General features: G+C 47.5%; 1 pseudogene; it reads left to right on the plus strand.

Annotated features, from left to right (window-relative positions):
• The window catches only part of LOC120999694, a 158858-nt pseudogene that overhangs the window by 69283 nt on the left and 71331 nt on the right, over window positions 1-18244 (plus strand).

Genomic DNA, 18244 nt, shown 5'->3' on the forward strand with positions numbered 1-18244 from the left:
ACCGCTGTATGGAAAAAGTTAACAGCGCAGGGAGCTCCCTCCCTCTCCCATCGGGGGGCTGCTGTGCCTTTGCAGCCCCCCGATGGAGAGGGAGAGAGCCCCCAGACAGCCCCCCGAGAGATCCCCTCCTTACCCTTCCCCGTCTGCGAAGTTCTGAGCAGACGGGGAAGGTTCCCATGGCAACAGGACGCCTCTCAGGCGTCCTGCTGTCCATGGTGCTGAACAGATCTGTGCTGAAAGGCATAGATCTGTTCAGTGTAAGTAAAATACAGTGCAGTACAATATATATTGTTCTGTACTGTATTATACAGACATCAGACCCACTGGATCTTCAAGAACCAAGTGGGTCTGGGTCAAAAAAAAAGTGAATAAAAGTGAAAAAAAAGTAAAAATCAAAAAACACATTTATCACTGATAAAAAATGAAAAAAATAAAATTCCCTACACATGTTTGGTATCGCCGCGTCCGTAACGACCTGATCTATAAAACGGTCATGTTACTTTACCCGAACGGTGAACACCATAAAAATAAAAAATAAAAAACTATGATGAAATTAAAATTTTGCCCACCTTACTTCCCAAAAAAGGTAATAAAAGTGATCAAAAAAGTCGCATGTACGCCAAAATTGTAACAATCAAACCGTCATCTCATCCCGCAAAAATCATACCCTACCCAAGATAATCGCCCAAAAACTGAAAAAACTATGGCTCTTAGACTATGGAGACACTAAAACATCATTTTTTTTGTTTCAAAAATGAAATCATTGTGTAAAACTTCCATAAATAAAAAAAAAGTATACATATTAGGTATCGCCGCGTCCGTATCGCCCGGCTCTATAAAAATATCACATGATCTAACCCCTCAGATGACCACCGTAAAAAAATAAAAATAAAAACGGTGTAAAAAAAGCCATTTTTTGTCATCTTACGTCACAAAAAGTGTAATAGCAAGCAATCAAAAAGTCATATGCACCCCAAAATAGATGCCAATCAAACCGTCATCTCATCCCGCAAAAAATGAGACCCTACTTAAGATAATCGCCCAAAAACTGAAAAAACTATGGCTCTTAGACTATGGAGACACTAAAACATTTTTTTGGTTTTAAAAATGAAATCATTGTGTAAAACTTACATAAATAAAAAAAATTGTATACATATTAGGTATCGCCGCGTCCGTGACAACCTGCTCTATAAAATTACCACATGATCTAACCTGTCAGATGAATGTTGTAAATAACAAAAAAAAAAACGGTGCCAAAAAAGCTATTTCTTGTTACCTTGCCGCACAAAAAGTGTAATATAGAGCAACCAAAAATCATATGTACCCTAAACTAGTACCAACAAAACTGCCACCCTATCCCGTAGTTTCTAAAATGGGGTCACTTTTTTGGAGTTTCTACTCTAGGGGTGCATCAGGGGGGCTTCAAATGGGACATGGTGTAAAAAAAAACAGTCCAGCAAAACCTGCCTTCCAAAAACCGTATGGCATTCCTTTCCTTCTGCGCCCTGCCGTGTGCCCGTACAGCGGTTTACGACCACATATGGGGTGTTTCTGTAAACTACAGAATTAGGGCCATAAATAATGAGTTTTGTTTGGCTGTTAACCCTTGCTTTGTAACTGGAAAAAAAATATTAAAATGGAAAATCTGCCAAAAAAGTGAAATTTTGAAATTGTATCTCTATTTTCCATTAAATCTTGTGCAACACCTAAAGGGTTAACAAAGTTTGTAAAATCAGTTTTGAATACCTTGAGGGGTGTAGTTTCTTAGATGGGGTCACTTTTATGGAGTTTATAATCTAGGGGTGCATCCGGGGGGCTTCAAATGGGACATGGTGCCAAAAAAACAGTCCAGCAAAATCAGCCCTCCAAAAACCAAACGGCACACCTTTCACTCTACGCCCCGCTGTGTGCCCGTACAGTAGTTTACGGCCACATATTGGGTGTTTCTGTAAACAGCAGAGTCAGGGCAATAAAGATACAGTCTTGTTTGGCTGTTAACCCTTGCTTTGTTAGTGGAAAAAATGGGTTAAAATGGAAAATTAGGCAAAAAAATGAAATTCTCAAATTTCATCGCCATTTGCCAATAACTCTTGTGCAACACCTAAAGGGTTAACGACGTATGTAAAATCAGTTTTGAATACCTTGAGGGGTGTAGTTTCTTAGATGGGATCACTTTTAGGGAGTTTCTCCTCTAGGGGTGCATCAGGGGGCTTCAAATGGGACATGGTGTAAATAAACCGGTCCATAAAAATCAGCCTTCCAAAAACCATACGGCGCACCTTTCCCTCTACGCCCCGCTGTGTGGCCGTACAGTAGTTTACGGCCACATATTGGGTGTTTCTGTAAACGGTAGAGTCAGGGCAATAAAGATACAGTCTTGTTTGGCTGTTAACCCTTGGTTTGTTAGTGGAAAAAATGGGTTAAAATGAAAAATTAGACAAAAAAATGAAATTCTCAAATTTCCTCCCCATTTGCCAATAACTCTTGTGCAACACCTAAAGGGTTAACAACGTATGCAAAATCAGTTTTGAATACCTTGAGGGGTGTAGTTTCTTAGATGGGGTCATTTTTGGGTGGTTTCTATAATGTAAGCCTCGCAAAGTGACTTGAGACCTGAACTGGTCCCTAAAAATTGAGTTTTTGTAAATTTCTGAAAAATTTCAAGATTTGCTTCTAAACTTCTAAGCCCTATAACATCCCCAAAAAATAAAATATCATTCCCAAAACAATTCAAACATGAAGTAGACATATGGGGAATGTAAAGTCATCACAATTTTTGGGGGTATTACTATGTATTACAGAAGTAGAGAAACTGAAACTTTGAAATTTGCAAATTTTTCCAAATTTTTGTTAAATTAGGTATTTTTTGGTGCAAAAAAAATTATTTTTTTGACTCCATTTTACCAGTGTCATGAAGTACAATATGTGACGAAAAAACAATCTCAGAACGGCCTGGATAAGTCAAAGCGTTTTAAAGTTATCAGCACTTAAAGGGACTCTGGTCAGATTTTCAAAAAATGGCCTGGTCCTAAGGTGTAAAAAGGCTGTGTCCTTAAGGGGTTAAAGAGCTGAATTTCCTCAATCCTCAAATTATGGCCTCATGCACACAACCGTTGCGTGTTTTGCGGTCTGCAAATTGCGGATCTGCAAAACACGGATGGCGTCTGTGTGCATTCCGCAATTTGCGGAACGGCACGGACATCCATTGATATAACTGCCTATTCTTAGAATAGGACAGGTTATTATTTTTTTTGCGGGGCCACGGAACGAAGCAACAGATGCGGACAGCACACAGAGTGCTGTCCACATCTTTTGCGGCCCCATTGAAGTTAATGGGTCCACATCCAAGCCGCAAAAACTGCGGCTCGGATGCGGACCAAAACAACGGTCGTGTGCATGAGGCCTAAAGCTGAGAATCTGCACTTTAAGCCAATATTGATTATATAACTATATCTTGAATATGTCTAGCTAAAATGGCAAAACTTGTGTCACTGTCCAAATATTTCTGGACCTAACTCTATATGCCAGGAGCTTCCTGAGGCAGTGTGAAGGGAGATCATGTGGTCAGACAGGAAAGGGCTTATTACTAATGCATCTCAATGTAGGACAACAAATGTACAGGAAGATGTTGCTGCTGTCAACTAATACTGGTGGAAGGTAAGAACTGGGGAGCAGTGTGTGTGGGGGGATCCATAGAAAGTGGTCTTGCAAGAACCATGAGGAGCAGTCTATGTAAGAGAGAAGAGAACCATGAAAAGTAGATTGTGAAAGAGGGGGAAGAACTGGAAGCAGTCTGTGTGAAAGACAGGGAACCATGGGGAGCGGTCTGTGTGAGAGAGAAGGAACCATGGGGAGCGGTCTGTGTGAGAGAGGGGAACCATGGGGAGAGGTCTGTGTGAGAGAGGAGGAACTATGGGGAGCGTTCTGTGTGAGAGAGGGGGAACCATGGGGAGCGGTCTGTGTGAGAGAGGGGGAACCATGGGGAGCGGTCTGTGTGAGAGAGGGGGAACCATGGGGAGCAGTCTGTGTGAAAGACAGGGAACCATGGGGAGCGGTCTGTGTGAGAGAGAAGGAACCATGGGGAGCGGTCTGTGTGAGAGAGGGGAACCATGGGGAGAGGTCTGTGTGAGAGAGGGGGAACCATGGGGAGCGGTCTGTGTGAAAGACAGGGAACCATGGGGAGCGGTCTGTGTGAGAGAGAAGGAACCATGGGGAGCGGTCTGTGTGAGAGAGGGGAACCATGGGTAGAGGTCTGTGTGAGAGAGGGGGAACCATGGGGAGCGGTCTGTGTGAGAGAGGGGGAACCATGGGGAGTGTTCTGTGTGAGAGAGGGGGAACCATGGGGAGCGGTCTGTGTGAGAGAGGGGGAACCATGGGGAGCGGTCTGTGTGAGAGAGGGGGAACCATGGGGAGCGGACTGTGTGAGAGAGGGAGAACCATGGGGAGCGGTCTGTGTGAGAGAGGGGGAACCATGGGGAGCGGACTGTGTGAGAGAGGGAGAACCATGGGGAGCGGTCTGTGTGAGAGAGGGGGAACCATGGGGAGCGGTCTGTGTGAGAGAGGGGGAACCATGGGGAGCGGTCTGTGTGAGAGAGAAGGAACCATGGGGAGCGGTCTGTGTGATAGAGGAGGAACCATGGGGAGCGGTCTGTGTGAGAGAGGGGGAACCATGGGGAGCGGTCTGTGTGAGAGAGGGGGAACCATAGGGAGCGGTCTGTGTGAGAGAGGGGGAACCATGGGGAGCGGTCTGTGTGAGAGAGGGGGAACCATAGGGAGCGGTCTGTGTGAGAGAGGGGGAACCATGGGGAACGGTCTGTGTGAGGGGGGGGAACCATGGGGAGCGGTCTGTGTGAGAGAGGGGGAACCATGGGGAGCGGTCTGTGTGAGAGAGGGGGAACCATGGGGAGCGGTCTGTCTGAGAGAGGGGGAACCATGGTGAGCAGTTTTACCGATTTCCTTCTAGTCTCTTCTGTATATTGGAGGAGACTACACTAACATGTATAGATGTTCTATCCTAGTAACTACAGGACCTTTGATGATGTCATGGTCATGTGATCAGTCACATGAGGGGAGGAGTAAAGCAAAGCAAGTTTTTTCCACTGTGTGCAGCACTTCCTGTCATGTGACCAGTGTGACGTCATCGCAGGTCCTGCAGCCCCAGGAGGTGAGATCTGCAGGTCAGTTATTGGACTTGGTTCTGGGTTTATTAGAATGGAGCGGTTCTATAGGTGACATATAGCAGGTCCAGCCAGCAGGGGGCAGCACCGGCCATAGAGAGTCTCTGCTCACACAGTCTGGAGGTCAGGAGGGGAGTTCTCCTCAGACATGTCTGCTCTCCCCCTGGAATATTAGGAGACCCCCAGACCCCTGTAAGAGGGGCTGTTCTCCTGGATTAGAGGGGTCTTCCATCACACAATGTTCTGTGATATCACTAGGATATGGAGTCAGTGTGTGGTCGGTGGGGACAACCTGTTCTAGATGAAGGGGCTGCAGCGCTGTGTTAAGCGAACTTGTGTTTTCAAGTTCGACATACAGGTTCGGGTTATCTAAGGATCCTGTTATGGATTCTTCAACATCTCTATTGACACCTGCCACTCAGCCGCCTCTAAGCTCCTATCGCTCTCTTGCTCCTTCGGCCTCTCACAGTGGTCTTCAGCTCCCACCCACAGAGATGGTCACACTCTGGATCTTTACCCGCCTCTGCTCCCTATCTAACCTTTCTAATTCGCCTCTCCCCCTTATCCGACCACAACCTACTCACCTTCTCTTCACTGGTCTCTTCTGCTGGTCCATACACTAGCACACCCCCGCAGGAACCTTAAACATCTTGACTTTAGCTTGCTTTCTGACTCTCTTCTCCCACTCTCTGCCATTTGTTCCCTCCAAGACCCAGATGCTGCCACCACCCTATATAATACCACAATAAGTACAGGTCTGGGTTTGTTGCCCCCCTCACAAGCAATAAAACCCGAAAACAGACAACCCTGGCACTCCAACCTGACCAGAAAACTCAGACAAGCTTCCAGGGCTGCTGAGCGACGATGGAAGAAATCCCATTCTAAGGATCACTTCACCACATACAAGCAATCTATCCTCATATTCAAATCCTCACTCGCTGATGCAACCAGGCGACTTCTCATATCTTCCCTGTCCCAAAGCCCTAAACAGCTTTTTAACACTTTTAACTCCCTTCTCCATCCCCCAGCGCCCCCACCCTCTCCTCTCAGCTGAGGAATTTGCCACATATTTTAAACAGATCGTCATCATCAGAGAAAGCTTCAGTACACAGTCCCCACAGACCCTTTACACAACTGCTCAGTACTCTTCTCCCAAATCCCGCTTCTCCACCATTACAGAAGAAAAACTCTCCACTCTACTCTCCAGATCACATCTCATCACCTGTGAACTTGACCCAATCCCATCCCACTTCATCCCTAACCTCACTACAGTGTTTATCCCAGCCCTAACTTATCTCTTCAACCTATCACTAACTTCTGGTGTCTTCCCCTCTGGTTTAAAACATGCTACCATTACACCCATCCTCAAAAAGCCTTCACTTGACCCATCTGCTTTGTCCAGTTATCGCCCCATATCACTTCTTCCGTATGCCTCAAAGCTACTTGAACAACATGTCCATTCTGAACTGTCCTCTCACCTCTCCTCCTGCTCCCTTTCTGACCACTTGCAATCTGGCTTCCGACCCCACCACTCAACTGAGACTGCCCTCACCAAAGTCACCAATGACCTACTAACAGCCAAAACCAAAAAACATTACTCTGTCCTACTCCTCCTTGACCTGTCCTCTGCCTTTGACACTGTCGACCACTCCCTTCTGTTACGAACTCTCTCATCACTTGGCATCACTGACCTGGCCCTCTCCTGGATCACATCATACCTCACAGAGTGGACATTTAGCATCTCCCACTCCAGCACCACTTCCTCGTCTCATTCCCTCTCTGTTGGTGTCCCGCAAGTCTCTGTCCTAGGACCCCTGCTATTCTCTATCTACACTTTTTGCCTGGGACAGCTCATAGAGTCCCATGGATTTCAGTATCACTCCTACGCTGACGACACACAAATCTACCTCTCTGGTCCAGACATCACCACCTTATTATCCAGAATTCCACAATGTCCATCTTCTATATCATCCTTCTTCTCCTCTCGCTTTCTAAAACTTAACATGGATAAAACTGAATTCATCATCTTTCCCCCATCCTGCTCAACGCCCCCAACAGACCTATCTATTACACTCAATGGCCGCACACTATCCCCGGTCAAACACGTCCGCTGCCTTGGAGTGACCTTGGATTCTGCACTCTCCTTCCGACCGCACATCTAAGCTCTTTCCACCTCCTGCTGCCTCCAACTCAAAAACATCTCCCGCATCCGCGCTTTCCTCAACTTTGAATCTGCGAAATGCTTGTACATGCCCTCATCATCTCCCACCTAGACTACTGCAACATTCTCCTCTGTGGCCTTCCATCTAGCACTCTTGCACCCCTCCAATCTATCCTCAACTCTGCTGCCCGTCTAATCCACCTCTCACCCTGTTACTCTTCTGCCTCTCCGCTCTGCCAATCCCTTCACTGGCTCCCCATTGCCCAATGAATTCAGTTCAAAATACTAACAAATACATACAAGACCATCCACAACCTGTCCCCTCCCTACATCTCTGAGCTACTTTCCCGATCCTCACAAGACCTCCTTCTCTCCTCTTATCACCTCTTCCCACATTCGCGTCCAAGATTTCTCCCGTACATCCCCCACACTCTGGAAATCGCTACCCCAACATATCAGACTCTCACCTACAGTGGAATCCTTCAAAAGAAACCTAAAAACCCACCTCTTCAGACTAGCCTACAACCAGTGACCCTGCTGCCTCAATACCGCCATGACCGGCTTCACCCTCACCTACTGTGTCCTTCTCTCATACCATGTAGATTGTAAGCCTCGCGGGCAGGGCCCTCTCTCCTTCTGTACCAGTCTGTTACTCGTCTTGTTTATGCTTAGTGCAATTGTCTGTATTATGTATGTGCACCACTTATCATATGTACAGCGCTATGGAATGAATGGCGCTTTAATAATAAATAATAATAACAACATATCTGCTCTCCCCCTGGAATATTAGGAGACCCCCTAGACCCCTGTAAGAGTGGCTGTTCTCCTGGATTAGAGGGGTCTTCCATCACTCAATGTTCTCTGATATCACTAGGATATGGAATCAGTAGGGTGGACGTCTGGTTTTAGGCCGGACATTCCGGTTTTCTGGCTCCCTGTCCTCCGTGCAGCGCAGGGCCTGGACGGACACAGGGATGTCCTCCTTTTCAGTAGCTCTACAGAGCACCCGAGCACAATGGAAGTCAATGGGAGAACCCGAGCATTAAACCAGGCACCCCCTGCTCTGAAGAGGGGAGGGTGTGGGTCCTAGTCGGCTTAGGAGTCCCTGCTCTGACTCCATATATAGCTATGTCCATATATGGAGTCCGTGCTTGGGGACACCCAGTGTATTTAAATCTAATTTAGCCTCTATTTCTTAAAAAGTTTCTGGCGGGATTCAAACTTACAACCTTCTGCGTTACAGCCAAGACTCTTAACCACTACACTATAGAGCTGCATGGCCAGTTGCTTAAAAAATAAATAAATAAATACAAAAAATAAAAAAGTAAATAAAAATATGAGACTTCTGCTGTATAGGAATACTTACTAGTAGAGTTGAGCGAACACCTGGATGTTCGGGTTCGAGAAGTTCGGCCGAACTTCCCGGAAATGTTCGAGTTCGGGATCCGAACCCGATCCGAACTTCGTCCCAAACCCGAACCCCATTGAAGTCAATGGGGACCCGAACTTTTGGGCACTAAAAAGGCTGTAAAACAGCCCAGGAAAGAGCTAGAGGACTGCAAAAGGCAGCAACATGTAGGTAAATCCCCTGCAAACAAATGTGGATAGGGAAATGAATTAAAATAAAAATTAAAAAAATGAAAATGAACCAATATCAATTGGACAGAGGTCCCATAGCAGAGAATCTGGCTTCACGTCAGCAGAGAATCAGTCTCTTCATGCCATAGCAAAGAATCTGGCTTCATGTCAGCAGAGAATCAGTCTCTTCATGCCATAGCAGAGAATCTGGCTTCATGTCAGCGCAGAATCAGTCTTCATGTCATAGCAGAGAATCAGGCTTCACGTCACCCTCCACTGGAACAGGCCACTGTCACACATTTAGGCCCCGTCACCCAGGCAGAGGAGAGAGGTCCCGTAACAGAGAATCTGGCCTTATGTCAGCGCAGAATCTGTCTTCATGTCATAGCAGAGAATCAGGCATCACGTCACCCACCACTGGAACAGGCCACTGTCACACATTTAGGCCCAGGCACCCAGGCAGAGGAGAGAGGTCCCGTAACAGCAAATCTGGCCTTATGTCAGCGCAGAATCAGTCTTCATGTCATAGCAGAGAATCAGGCTTCACGTCACCCACCACTGGAACAGGCCACTGTCACACATTTAGGCCCCGGCACCCAGACAGAGGAGAGAGGTCCTGTAACAGAGAATCTGGCCTTATGTCAGCACAGAATCTGTCTTCATGTCATAGCAGAGAATCAGGCATCACGTCACCCACCACTGGAACAGGCCACTGTCACACATTTAGACCCAGGCAGAGGAGAGAGGTCCCGTAAAAGCAAATCTGGCCTTATGTCAGCGCAGAATCAGTCTTCATGTCATAGCAGAGAATCAGGATTCACGTCACCCACCACTGGAACAGGCCACTGTCACACATTTAGGCCCAGGCACCCAGGCAGAGGAGAGAGGTCCCGTAACAGAGAATCTGGCCTTATGTCAGCGCAGAATCTGTCTTCATGTCATAGCAGAGAATCAGGCTTCACGTCACCCACCACTGGAACAGGCCACTGTCACACATTTAGGCCCCGGCACCCAGACAGAGGAGAGCGGTCCCGTAACAGAGAATCTGGCCTTATGTCAGCGCAGAATCTGTCTTCATGTCATAGCAGAGAATCAGGCATCACGTCACCCACCACTGGAACAGGCCACTGTCACACATTTAGGCCCAGGCACACAGGCAGAGGAGAGAGGTCCCGTAACAGAGAATCTGGCCTTATGTCAGCGCAGAATCTGTCTTCATGTCATAGCAGAGAATCAGGCTTCACGTCACCCACCACTGGAACAGGCCACTGTCACACATTTAGGCCCCGGCACCCAGACAGAGGAGAGCGGTCCCGTAACAGAGAATCTGGCCTTATGTCAGCGCAGAATCTGTCTTCATGTCATAGCAGAGAATCAGGCTTCACGTCACCCACCACTGGAACAGGCCACTGTCACACATTTAGGCCCCGGCACCCAGACAGAGGAGAGAGGTCCTGTAACAGAGAATCTGGCCTTATGTCAGCACAGAATCTGTCTTCATGTCATAGCAGAGAATCAGGCATCACGTCACCCACCACTGGAACAGGCCACTGTCACACATTTAGGCCCAGGCACTCAGGCAGAGGAGAGAGGTCCCGTAACAGAGAATCTGGCCTTATGTCAGCGCAGAATCTGTCTTCATGTCATAGCAGAGAATCAGGCTTCACGTCACCCACCACTGGAACAGGCCACTGTCACACATTTAGGCCCAGGCACCCAGGCAGAGGAGAGAGGTCCCGTAACAGAGAATCTGGCCTTATGTCAGCGCAGAATCTGTCTTCATGTCATAGCAGAGAATCAGGCTTCACGTCACCCACCACTGGAACAGGCCACTGTCACACATTTAGGCCCAGGCACCCAGGCAGAGGAGAGAGGTCCCGTAACAGAGAATCTGGCCTTATGTCAGCGCAGAATCTGTCTTCATGTCATAGCAGAGAATCAGGCTTCACGTCACCCACCACTGGAACAGGCCACTGTCACACATTTAGGCCCCGGCACCCAGACAGAGGAGAGGTTCATTCAACTTTGGGTTGCCCCGCAATATAATGGTAAAATGAAATTAAAAATAGTATTGAATGAGGAAGTGCCCTGGAGTAGAATAATATATTGTTAAGGGGAGATAGTTAATATCTAATCTGCACAAGGGATGGACAGGTCCTGTGGGATCCATGTCTGGTTCATTTTTATGAACGTCAGCTTGTCCACATTGGCTGTAGACAGGCGGCTGCGTTTGTCTGTAATGACGCCCCCTGCCGTGCTGAATACACGTTCAGACAAAACGCTGGCCGCCGGGCAGGCCAGCACCTCCAAGGCATAAAAGGCTAGCTCTGGCCACATGGACAATTTGGAGACCCAGAAGTTGAATGGGGCCGAACCATCAGTCAGTACGTGGAGGGGTGTGCACAGGTACTGTTCCACCATGTTAGTGAAATGTTGCCTCCTGCTAACACGTTCCGTATCAGGTGGTGGTGCAGTTAGCTGTGGCGTGGTGACAAAACATTTCCACATCTCTGCCATGCTAACCCTGCCCTCAGAGGAGCTGGCCGTGACACAGCTGCGTTGGCGACCTCTTGTTTCTCCTCTGCCTTCGCCTTGGGCTTCCACTGGTTCCCCTGTGACATTTGGGAATGCTCTCAGTAGCGCGTCTACCAACGTGCGCTTGTAGTCGCGCATCTTCCTATCACGCTCCAGTGTAGGAAGAAAGGTGGGCACATTGTCTTTGTACCGGGGATCCAGCAGGGTGGCAACCCAGTATTCCGCACACGTTAAAATGTGGGCAACTCTGCTGTCGTTGCGCAGGCACTGCAGCATGTAGTCGCTCATGTGTGCCAGGCTGCCCAGAGGTAAGGACAAGCTGTCCTCTGTGGGAGGTGTATCGTCATCGTCCTGCGTTTCCCCCCAGCCACGCACCAATGATGAGCCCGAGCTGCTTTGGGTGCCACCCCGCTGTGAACATGCTTCATCCTCATCCTCCTCCACCTCCTCCTCATCCTCGTCCTCCTCGTCCTCCAGTAGTGGGCCCTGTCTGGCCACATTTGTACCTGGCCTCTGGTGTTGCAAAAAACCTCCCTCTGAGTCACTTTGAAGAGACTGGCCTGAAAGTGCTAAAAATGACCCCTCTTCCTCCTCTTCCTCCTGGGCCACCTCCTCTTCCATCATCGCCCTAAGTGTTTTCTCAAGGAGACATAGAAGTGGTATTGTAACGCTGATAACGGCGTCATCGCCACTGGCCATGTTGGTGGAGTACTCGAAACAGCGCAACAGGGCACACAGGTCTCGCATGGAGGCCCAGTCATTGGTGGTGAAGTGTGTCTGATCCGCAGTGCGACTGACCCGTGCGTGCTGCAGCTGAAACTCCACTATGGCCTGCTGCTGCTCGCACAGTCTGTCCAGCATATGCAAGGTGGAGTTCCACCTGGTGGGTACGTCGCATATGAGGCGGTGAGCGGGAAGGCCGAAGTTACGCTGTAGCGCAGACAGGCGAGCAACGGCAGGGTGTGAACGCCGGAAGCGCGAACAGACGGCCCGCACTTTATGCAGCAGCTCTGACATGTCGGGGTAGTTGCGAATGAACTTCTGCACCACCAAATTCAGCACATGCGCCAGGCAAGGGATGTGCGTCAAACCGGCTAGTCCCAGAGCTGCAACGAGATTTCGCCCATTATCACACACCACCAGGCCGGGCTTGAGGCTCACCGTCAGCAACCACTCGTCGGTCTGTTGTTCTATACCCCGCCACAACTCCTGTGCGGTGTGGGGCCTGTCCCCCAAACATATCAGTTTCAGAATGGCCTGCTGACGTTTACCCCGTGCTGTGCTGAAGTTGGTGGTGAAGGTGTGTGGCTGACTGGATGAGCAGGTGGAAGAAGAGGAGGAGGAATCTGAGTAGGAGGAGGAGGAGACAGGAGGCAAAGAATGTTGCCCTGCGATCCTTGGCGGCGGAAGGACGTGCGCCAAACAGCTCTCCGCCTGGGGCCCAGCCGCCACTACATTTACCCAGTGTGCAGTTAGGGAGATATAGCGTCCCTGGCCGTGCTTACTGGTCCACGTATCTGTGGTTAAGTGGACCTTGCCACAGATGGCGTTGCGCAGTGCACACTTGATTTTATCGGACACTTGTTTGTGCAGGGAAGGCACGGCTCGGAACAACATACTGTGGGACAGCAAGTGACATGAGCTGTTTGAAGCTGTGTGTGTCCACCAGCCTAAATGACAGCATTTCATAGGCCAGTAGTTTAGAAATGCTGGCATTCAGGGCCAGGGATCGAGGGTGGCTAGGTGGGAATTTACGCTTTCTCTCTAATGTTTGTGAGATGGAGAGCTGAACGCTGCCATGTGACATGGTTGAGATCCTTGGTGACGCAGGTGGTGGTGTTGGTGGTACATCCCATGTTTGCTGGGCGGCAGGTGCCAACGTTCCTCCAGAGGCAGAGGAAGAGGCCGAGGCGGCGGCAGCAGCAGCAGAAGAGGCCGAGGCGGCGGCAGCAGCAGAAGAGGCCGAGGCGGCAGCAGCAGAAGAGGCTGCAGGGGGAGCCTGAGTGACTTCCTTGTTTTTAAGGTGTTTACTCCACTGCAGTTCATGCTTTGCATGCAGGTGCCTGGTCATGCAGGTTGTGCTAAGGTTCAGAACGTTAATGCCTCGCTTCAGGCTCTGATGGCACAGCGTGCAAACCACTCGGGTCTTGTCATCAGCACATTGTTTGAAGAAGTGCCATGCCAGGGAACTCCTTGAAGCTGCCTTTGGGGTGCTCGGTCCCAGATGGCGGCGGTCAGTAGCAGGCGGAGTCTCTTGGCGGCGGGTGTTCTGATTTTGCCCACTGCTCCCTCTTTTGCTACGCTGTTGGCTCGGTCTCACCACTGCCTCTTCCTCCGAACTCTGAAAGTCAGTGGCACGACCTTCATTCCATGTGGGGTCTAGGACCTCATCGTCCCCTGCATCGTCTTCCACCCAGTCTTGATCCCTGACCTCCTGTTCAGTCTGCACACTGCAGAAAGACGCAGCAGTTGGCACCTGTGTTTCGTCATCATCAGAGACGTGCTGAGGTGGTATTCCCATGTCCTCATCATCAGGAAACATAAGTGGTTGTGCGTTAGTGCATTCTATCTCTTCCACCCCTGGGGAAGGGCTAGGTGGATGCCCTTGGGAAACCCTGGCAGCAGAGTCTTCAAACAGCATAAGAGACTGCTGCATAACTTGAGGCTCAGACAGTTTCCCTGATATGCATGGGGGTGATGTGACAGACTGATGGGCTTGGTTTTCATGCGCCATCTGTGCTCTTTCTGCAGAAGACTGGGTGGGAGATAATGTGAACGTGCTGGATGCACTGTCGGCCACCCAATTGACTAATGCCTGTACCTGCTCAGGCCTTACCATCCTTAGAACGGCATTGGGCCCCACCAAATATCCCTGTAAATTCTGGCGGCTACTGGGACCTGAGGTAGTTGGTACACTAGGACGTGTGGCTGTGGCAGAACGGCCACGTCCTCTCCCAGCACCAGAGGGTCCACTAACACCACCACGACCATGTCCACGTCCGCGATCCCTTATTAGATGTTTTCCTCATTGTTCCCGTTCACCACAATTTTGAGAATGGCAAATTCGGGAATAGTTTTTCAACCCAGAACAAAAAGTGTGCTTTTACGGTCACTACAAATAACTTGACCAGCTAAAACAGTACAGATTTGGTTGAATAGAGATGTGAGGCCTGTTTTTTTTTGCGCTGTGTGACAGGTATAGGTTTAATCACACAATCACACTTCTATCAGCACGCTAGCGTGTGTCTTAGGTTTTTCTGAATGACACTATCAATACCTTCAATGTAAGATTTTCTTTTTGGGATAGATTTCAAGTAGGCCTCAAATACCAGAAACTAGTTATTTTGAGAATGGCAAATTTGGGAATGCTTTTTCAACCCAGAACAAAAAGTGTGCTTTTACGGTCACTACAAATAACTTGACCAGCTAAAACAGTGCAGATTTGGTTGAATAGAGATGTGAGACCTGTTTTTTTTGGCGCTGTGTGACAGGTATAGGTTTAATCACAGAATCACACTTCTATCAGCACGCTAGCGTGTGTCTTAGGTTTTTCTGAATGACACTATCAATACCTTCAATGTAAGATTTTCTTTTTGGGATAGATTTCAAGTAGGCCTCAAATACCAGAAACTAGTTATTTTGAGAATGGCAAATTTGGGAATGCTTTTTCAACCCAGAAAAAAAGTGTGCTTTTACGGTCAATACAAATAACTTGACCAGCTAAAACAGTACAGATTTGGTTGAATAGAAATGTCAGGTCTATTTTTTAGGCGCTGGGTGACAGGCTCAACTTGCCCCTGATGTAATATATGGCCAAAAAATAACCACACTGTTGATGGTTAAATGCACTTGGGTGACACAGGCTCAGCCTGCACCAGATGTAGTATATGGCCAAAAAATAATCAGACTGTTGATGGTTAAATGCACTTGGGTGACACAGGCTCAGCCTGCAGCTGATGTAGGATATAGCACAAAATAACCACACTATCGATGCTTAAATACACTTGGGTGACACAGGCTCAGCCTGCAGCTGATGTAGTATATGGCCAAAAAATAACCAGACTGTTGATGGTTAAATGCACTTCGGTGACACAGGCTCAGCCTGCAGCTGATGTAGGATATAGCACAAAATAACCACACTATCGATGGTTAAATACACTTGGTGATAGCTCGTGCTGGCGCACCACAAGTCACAAAATGGCCGCCGATCACCCCAGAAAAAAAGTGATCTAAAAACGCTCTGGGCAGCCTCAAAAAAGTGAGCAAGTCAATAATAGCACTTCAATGATCCACCGCTGCAGATCGATCACAGAATGAAGTCTTTTGGAGGAGTTAATCTGCCTAATCTCGCCCTAACGTCGCAGCTGCAACCTCTCCCTATACTGATCATAGCAGAGTGACGTGCGGCGCTACGTGACTCCAGCTTAAATAGAGGCTGGATCACATGGTGCACTGGCCAATCACAGCCATGCCAATAGTAGGCATGGCTGTGATGGCCTCTTGGGGCAAGTAGTATGACGCTTGTTGATTGGCTGCTTTGCAGCCTTTCAAAAAGCGCCAAGAAAGCACCGAACACCGAACCCGGACTTTTACGAAAATGTTCGGGTTCGGTGTCCGTGTCACGGACACCCCAAAATTCGGTACGAACCCGAACTATACAGTTCGGGTTCGCTCATCCCTACTTACTAGTAGTAAGTATTCCTATACAGCAGAAGTCTCATATTTTTATTTTTTGTAATTAGCCATGCAGCTCTATAGTGTAGTGGTTAACATTCTTGGCTGTAATGTAAAAGGTTGTGAGTTCGAATCCCGCCAGAAAGTCTTCAGAAATAGAGGCTAAATTAGATTTAAATACACTAGCTTGAGCACACGCGATATTTGGCCCGAGCATAGCCGAGCATAGCGATGCCCCAGCCGAACTAGTGTTTGGCCGAGCATGCTCGCTAAACAGTGCTTTCTATTTTTTATTTTTTTTGTTAACATTAATGTCAATTAATGGTGGGCAGAAACAGGGGTGTTCTGCTTGTAACCATCAGCCTATTTGTTCAATAAGCCCTAACTCACGAGGTGAACGCTGTGTAACAAAAATCTGAGACGTAATGCCAGGATCACTTTTTCATTGGTCATCTTCTCACCCACAAAATGGAATAAAAAGCAATAAAATTGAGTGTACCTCAGAATGGTACCCATGATACCATCAGCTCGTCCCCCAAAAGCAAGCCCTGAAACAAAAATAGCAAACCAAAACCTCTGTATAAATATTGTCTAGCTGTAAAGATTGTAACCCATAGAGTAAGCAAAAATGTCATACATAAAATGTGGGATTGATGTTTTTTGCATTTCCTCTCACCCCCCAAAAAAAGATAATGAAAACTAAACAAGTTTTATGTGTTCTCCAGAACTGTGCCATTAAAACTAGAACTTGTGCTGCAAAAAAAATGGAAACCTTACTCTGCAACATCCACAAAGAAGAAAAGTTAAAATGTTATGACTCCTGGAACGTGAGGATGAAAACATTGACAGATCTGTAAAGACCAAAATTGTCAGGTTGTTAAGGGATTGATCAAAACCCACAGGTTATTTTCACTGTGGATGACTATTTGCAGCTCTCGTAACGATAGGGCTGGGCAAATAATCAAATTAATTCACCCTTTTAGTGGCCGACGATTTTGATTTTATAAACAAAAAATTCTATTCAACTGTATCCGCATCTTCAATTGAAATACTGACATGCTGCACCCCTCCCGCAACAGCTGCCAAAAGCTGGAATTGTCCCACCAGATCCTGGACAGTTGAGAGACATGATGATCCCACAGTTCCATCCTTAAAATATTTTGCTCGGCACAACAGATCCCTGTTCAATGTAGAAGTTCCGTCCATGACCTTTTTTTTATTCTGAATTATTTTCCAAACATTTGTGCTCCTGTATGGGATTGGCTCAGACCAGAAAAGCAGCCTTCACCCCTCAGATTCATCAATTAACTTTCAGCACCAATGTCCCTTTTGCTGTTTCACCTGTTTTCCTTTGTTGGACCATTTCGGGTAGATACTGACCACCACATACCAGGAACACTCCACAAGACCTGCCATTTTGGAGAATAGTAGCTGCTCCTACAATTTTAGGAGGATTATTGGATTACTTTATTAGAAGGAGAATAAAATGTATGAGGAGCAGCTATTAAATAGCAAGACTGACCTGGAAAAAAAGACAACACCGCTTGAGTTTTAATATGACATGTCCACCTTAGCCATGGACTCTCCCAGACTACAACTACCAGGTGCTCTCACCTCCCACAGTTAGTTTAGTGCTACACATCAGTGGAAGCAAAGTTGCTTTTAACATTCGTCAGAAAAAATGTTGAGTTAAAAAATCAAACAACGGTTTGTGAAACTGACGGCAAGTGAATCTTTTCAGATGTTGAGGCTTATGAGGAAAATTGCAGGTCTCGTGTGTTTGAGGGGCACACAAAATTTTCAGGCTAGAGGATGAAGAACATGAGGAACCACTAGGATTCTCATCCACATCATAGAGTGCTGAAAATTTTAAAAAAAGTGAGTAAATTTCTTGAAGCAACTCTAGATTTGGTGTCCGAACAATGGCGGAAATAGTGAATATCGAATTGGAAATCTTGCACAATGATCTTCATATAAGGAAAGTCTTCCTATGGTCATTCCAAGACTTCTCGATCCTGAGCAGAAATAATTTGTGCAGTCATTTTGGAGCAAATTGAAACAGATCCAACATAAAAATAAAAAAAATTGTCTAATTTTGAAAGATCGCCTGTAATGAAAC

Source organism: Bufo bufo, chromosome 4 (assembly GCF_905171765.1).
Source record: "Bufo bufo chromosome 4, aBufBuf1.1, whole genome shotgun sequence".
NCBI lineage: Eukaryota > Metazoa > Chordata > Amphibia > Anura > Bufonidae > Bufo > Bufo bufo.